The 6,331-nt window shown below is 31.6% G+C and overlaps 1 long non-coding RNA gene across 1 annotated transcript in view; it reads right to left on the reverse strand.

Moving 5' to 3' along the window:
* The window catches only part of LOC139426361 (uncharacterized), a 38,964-nt gene extending 33,385 nt beyond the window's left edge, over window positions 1-5,579 (reverse strand). Inside the window, exon 1 of the long non-coding RNA XR_011637616.1 lies at window positions 5,179-5,579. This is a non-coding gene — a long non-coding RNA (uncharacterized lncRNA). The remainder of the gene's footprint in view (window positions 1-5,178) is intronic.
* Window positions 5,580-6,331: the final 752 nt, after the last annotated feature.

The raw sequence follows: 6,331 nt of genomic DNA on the forward strand, positions 1-6,331 counted from the left end.
TTTAAAACAAAACTTATATCAGTTACTTTTCTCAACAACTGAAATTTAGAATAGTGTGATTAAGAAAAATATGTGAACTGTTTGCAATTTCAAATTAATATTGAAATACACAGGTTTAGAATTTTCTACAGTGAAACGTTTTCGGAACTTCAGTGTTCAAAAAAGTATACAAAAGCTAGACGTTAAGAACGTATCCAATGAGCGAGCAAAGCGAGCATCGGATTGCGAAGCAATCCGAAATGAACTGCGAAAGCAGTTCCGGGGGTTGGCGAGCGCCAGCGAGCAGGGGGCGAAGCCTCCTAGTTAAATAATTAATTCTACATTTACGCCTTGCATATTCTGGGAAAATTAAAAGTTTAATGTTACTGTTTATTTTTAAAGAAAGTAAAAAATCTACTTATAATTTTAACTTGTGTGATAAAATTTTTTAATTTTGTTCATTCGAAGAAATCAGTACATGTCAACATTTCTTCGTGCCTCTCTCTCTCTCTCTCTATATATATATATATATAAGCAGAGTTACGTATGAAATTCTTAATTTAATATCTTTCTAGTAAAAGTGTAAATAGTAAAAGAGAAATGGTAAATTTAAGCGCATTACTCAATGACTCAATATTTAAAAAGAAATCAAAAATATGTTCAACATAACTAAAACTTTCTTTTGATTCTTTCCCATCTCAAATATTTTCAAGACTCCGCTGATCTATTTGAAGAAATTCTACTCCAAAAATTTATATAGAATGAAGATTCTAGTGGGGGGTGGTTTTGACCTGTCGAAAAATGCTATTAATAAACCACATTCAACAGCCTTCTGGTCGAAGAATCAAAAATTCGAGAAAAGATTGAAGAATCGATGGAGGCGGTCGGATCGATTCCTTTTCCTTGACAGTCTGGGCCTGGCATCCCGGGTCCTCCTCTGCACCCTTGGAGAACCCCTCTTTTTCTTTCACGTTGTAATTATTGAGGGAACGTAATGCATTTGAGACAAGGAGGTAGGGAACAATAGAAAAAAAAATCGTTTGATGGTGTTACTAAGATTGTAAAAACAGAGGAATGAGGTTAGATAGAAAAATATTTAAATCGTTTGGAAATTTCATTAAGTCGGTGTAGTAAAAATTAATAAATTCTGAGTTCAGAATGATTATTAATTCTGAGTTGGAATGCATTTATACCAGGGAGCAAAAGAGAGAATCGTTTGCTGTTGTTACTAAGATTGAATAAATGGAAGCAGGAAATTAGATAGAAAAATAGCTAAATCGTATAGAAATTTCATTAAGACTGCGTAGTAAAAATTATTAATTATTACTTTTGAGTTTAGAATGATTATTTTATTAATTTTGACTTAGTAATGCATTTGAGACAAAGAAAAATAGAAAAAAAATCATTTGGTGTTTTACTTTGATTGATTAAGTAGAAAAATGAAATAAAAAAAATATTTAAATCGTTTGAAAATTTCATTAAAACTTTGTAGTAAAAATAAATAGTTATTAATTCTAACTTTAGAATGATTATGTTATTAATTCTAATTTTAGAATGATTATATAATTCTTTCTGATTCAGCAATGCATTCGAGACAGGGAGCAATCGAAAAAATTGCTTAGTGTTGTTCTTAGTTCAAAATTAAATAGGAATATATTTATAATGTTTGGAAATTTAATGAAGGCTGTAGTAAAAATTAATAATTCTGAGTTTAGAATAATTAGTTTATTTAGTATTTAGAAGTAGGGTGGCGGAAGATGAAATTAATATATTTAAAATCACGTTTGTATTTGATGATTTTTTGCGTGAAAGTTTTATTTGTATAAAATCATTCATAAAATTATAAAAACTAGCTGAATATTCGTTCATCGTATGGAGCGAAAAAAAATGCTCAAAATCATGCGCAAAACTGAAAGATATATAACAACAAAATTAATATTTCTATAATTTTTTTCTTCACACTTTTCCTTATTAGATTAAGTAAAACCCATGTTTAGAAGTTCATCCCATAAGAATAAAGATTAGCCGATTGTGTACGAACGCCGTAATTAGCCGACATTCACTAGATGTTATGTGTGCATGAGCACCGTTATAAGCCTCCACACGGTTTTTTATAGGTAGTCCGATCAGACCACTGTGAAGGATACACATTTACCGAACGAGTCATTTAATACAGAATATAGTTAAAATAAGAAAGTGGTAGCAAATATATGACTGAAAATTTATTTTATTTATGAATATTATTGGTTTGCCTTATTCACTTGTCAACCACTACATATTCAATTCTCAAATATATAAGATTAATTTCTCTCAATTACTTTTATAAAAGATTTTGGGTTCATGCGCGCAACTGGTTCACTTTTTAAACAGTCTGCGCGGACTACTTATAAAAGACCGTGTGGAGGCTTCCTGATGTAGAGGGTGATGAATAAGCCGGCATCCACACGATGCCGTGTGCGTTCGAGTACCGTAATTAGCCGACATCCATTAGATGCCGTGTGTGTGTACGAGCGCCGTAATTGGCAGGGCTGCCAATTGCTGCGCTCTTTGCAAAATATTTTATAAAGTGATAGGCAATAAAAACTAAATCTTTCAGAGTTCGGTAATTTTACAAGCATTCTAAAAGAGCCGCAATGGTTCAGGGGATAGAGCATTCTCCTTCCAATGAGGTGAACCGGGTTCGACTCCAGCGATGGCTGGTCGATACGAAACCGCATCCGGCTTGCACCGACCACAGTGCTGACGTGAAATATCCTCAGTGGTAGACGGATAATGGGTTAGAATCCCTTCGCCATCAGGCTAACCGTGGGAGGTTCACGTGGTCTTCCTCTCCATGTAACGCAAATGTGGGTTAGTTCTATAAAAAAGTCTTCCACGAAGGCAAATTTCTCCAGGAGTTTCCTTGTCTTCTGGATTGGGTTCGAAATTACAAGGCTGCGGAGTTTAACATTAGTAGTCGTAAACCCAAAATTGGGTCGGCTGTTCAACAACCGATAAAATAAAACATTCCAAAAGCCTCAGCTCAAGAGACCTGAAACAAAGTGACATTCCTAATGAACATTTGAAATGTGGTAGTGTGGTACATGTAGTAGTATGGAAAGTAACTTTAACATGTTCACGCCGGGGTGACCCACCGGTGGGTCACGCTAGATTGTTTCATCTTGGCAGAGCACCGGAGTAAAAACTGGTAACAAAAAATTTTATTTTTTAGTTTTTTTCCGGGAATAATAAAAATCCATAACTACTAATTGTTTTTAACGGATGCAATTTTTATAATGAATTGCTTCTACGCCGTGATAAATTTCCTTACAGTGAATTGTTATTGTTGAGAATAGATTAACTCCTCCCGAATATTATCTAATATTGAAATAGTTCTTCTACCAGTATTTTCACTTTTCTCGGCGTGAACGTGTTAAATCAAATTCACAAAACATCGAATCATACATTAAACATAAACTTGGATACTGCTAGAACTTTTGCCAAAAAGCGTTAAAAGTTTGCAGATCTCACACTTGCCCATTAACAGGGTTGCCACGGGGGGCTAAAAGCCAAAAAAGTGGTATCTAATATTAATTTTATTAAAATAAGATAAAAATTAGTAGCATTTTTTAGCACATTATTTCTAATTTACTTTTGAAGGTGTATACAAAGTATGTTTTTGGTTTAAATATGAATAATTTAAAATGTAAGTCATAGTGGTAGCTAAAATTGATCTATTAAAGACAATGCAAATGGCTAAATTGTTCTGCCACTTTTTGTATTTTCATACACATGCGGTATCCAAGCAGTAATTGACTTTTTGTAGTCTATTTTACCCATTTATGTCGAGGCACAAAAGTAGTTCATATATGAAAGACTTTTAGCTCTAGAAAGTGGTATTACATATCTATTTATACCAAGTAAATATTTTTTTCATTNCGATAAATTTTACTAAAGTTTGAATTAACATAGTTTTTTTACATGTCAAAGTTCAAAAACTGCGAAATCCTGCACAAAGTAGCCCCGAATGACGGTATGTATTTTACAATAAATATTAACATAAAATTCTGGGCAATTTAATAACAAATTAAGATGCTTTTGTAAGCAATAAGGAAATTATCATTAAATTCAAATGCATTGCAATCGTTTTTGCATAAGCTTAAGATTAAAGAAGTTTTAAAGGTATCCTATTTACAGTCAGAAAATTTCATCACAGGAACGTTGTTGTTTCGAATGTGTATATGAGGTAAGTTAATAATTTGTTACTGCAAAACATTCCAGATCCTGTATGATATTTTAATTTTATCCTTACACTCCACAATCAGAATACCAATGAAGTGATGAGACATTGGAATTAATATATAAAAAAGAGGTATGTATTTTTCTATGTATGTACGCATTACTATGTATGCATTTCACGTACGTATTTTACTATGCAAAACAAATAATACAGTGCTCGGCAATCTAAAGACAAATTAACGTGTTTTGTAAATAATAAAAAAATACTCTTTATGACTCATTAACTATTATGAGACTAAAGAAACACTTAAACCCCAAAAATGTGGTCATATTGGTCTCATGGGTATCCATAAATGTCCAGACCAGAACATTGATATTCCTATCATATCTACTTTATTTTTCTGAAAAATTAAACGAAGCATTGAAATAAATAAATTAAAATGTACGAAACTTAAGCAAAATTACGAAAGAGAGTTTCATTGAAGAATTCATTTAAAAGGATTTTAGCATGCATATATTTAAAATAATAAAAAAAGACTTTTATAACTTACTGTTAAGTTCCTATAAAAGTTATTAAAAATTTCGATTTGTTTTAAAGGTTTTCCACTAAGTCATTATCTACAGTGTTGCCTGATAGGGCTTTTTCTAGAGGATAGAGTTTCGCTAAAATGCAATACAAAATAAATCTCTAATTGGGGCCATTCTTTTTGGAAAACATTCTTTACTTCTGACAATGTAGCAAAAGTGCTGAGAATGGTATGTTTTTCCTGCTGATTTTACCGGCACGTGTAATTTTTGCCCACGAAGAAGCGTTTAGTTTAGAGCTTTTTCATCATCAGTTCTTATTAACGTAAGGTGCCTTTTTAATTGCATTGGCGGTAATTAAAAAAATTAAGATATATATATATAATTTCTCACGAATAAATATTTATCTAAATATTGAGAATGTTAATATTCTCCCAATAAAACAACAAGACTTACCGTTATTTGTTAATCTTCACTGAATTACATTAATTACGACTCTCACGAAAGCAATATTTCTGTTAAAAGCTAATTTAATTATTCAAACACAGAGTTGTAAAACTGATTGAGAAAGCATAACATTGCCACAGTTCGGTAATAAAAGAAGCGTTAAGCAATTCTTGTCAAAATATTCTGGTTCCAAGAAACAATTTTCATGTCCTTGTATCTCAATGTACAGTTTGACATCTCTTGAAAATTTAATTACGAGATATTACGGTACTCCTATAAGCCGACAACTTTTATTAACGTCACAAACTGCGTTACGCGCCTGGCTTGTATGCCATCCAGAATAATTCAGCTGCGTCAATTAGTAAATACTTTCCATAGCATTCGAAGTTTCTAGAAAGTAATTTTATTCAACCAAAGTATGTTTTAATAAGATAAATATTTATATTTTGTTATTTTATTTCAGGCATGGACAGGATAATTAAACTAAACTTCGTAATATATTTACAAAACAATACACATCTTAAATGTTATTAACGTAGTTCTAAAGTATCATCGTTTTATTTCAGTGTGGCATTATTAGTGCTGGCTTTTAATAAGATTTTAATTAGTTGGATAAATGAAAATTACTTAACTTAAGCTTTCTTTATTACTTTTATTAGTATTACTTAAGCTTTCGAAGTATTTATGCTGATATATGAAGTATTTACGTGTATTTGATACTAACTGAATTTATTTAAAACTATAATGATTTTCTTATTAACTAATGTAATCTAGTTAAAGCCTTCTTCCTTATAAATGTATTTCCTTCCAATTTTTGTTTGATACAAGCTACTGATTTGTTACAGAAAAGCATTAGCATCTCCAATCGAAATTTTGACCCAAAATTAGAAAACCGAAAACTAATATAATGTCTCGAGATTTATACAATTCACGTACCGTCATTCGGGCTACTTTGTGCAGCGGGGGCTACTTTGTGCAAATTCGAATTTGGCATTTTTCAAGCGCTGCTATTCAGTATTATGTTAATTTCACGTTAAAAATGTGTGGAATTTGAAGATAGAAGTCTCTTCTATTACTACACAAATTTTTTCGAATTTTAAAACAATCTCAGAGTGTGTTTCGTTCATCCAATGTCAACAACTTTCCGAGGACGTTGGATGTC

This window comes from Parasteatoda tepidariorum, chromosome 9, assembly GCF_043381705.1.
Source record: "Parasteatoda tepidariorum isolate YZ-2023 chromosome 9, CAS_Ptep_4.0, whole genome shotgun sequence".
Taxonomy (NCBI): Eukaryota; Metazoa; Arthropoda; class Arachnida; order Araneae; family Theridiidae; genus Parasteatoda; species Parasteatoda tepidariorum.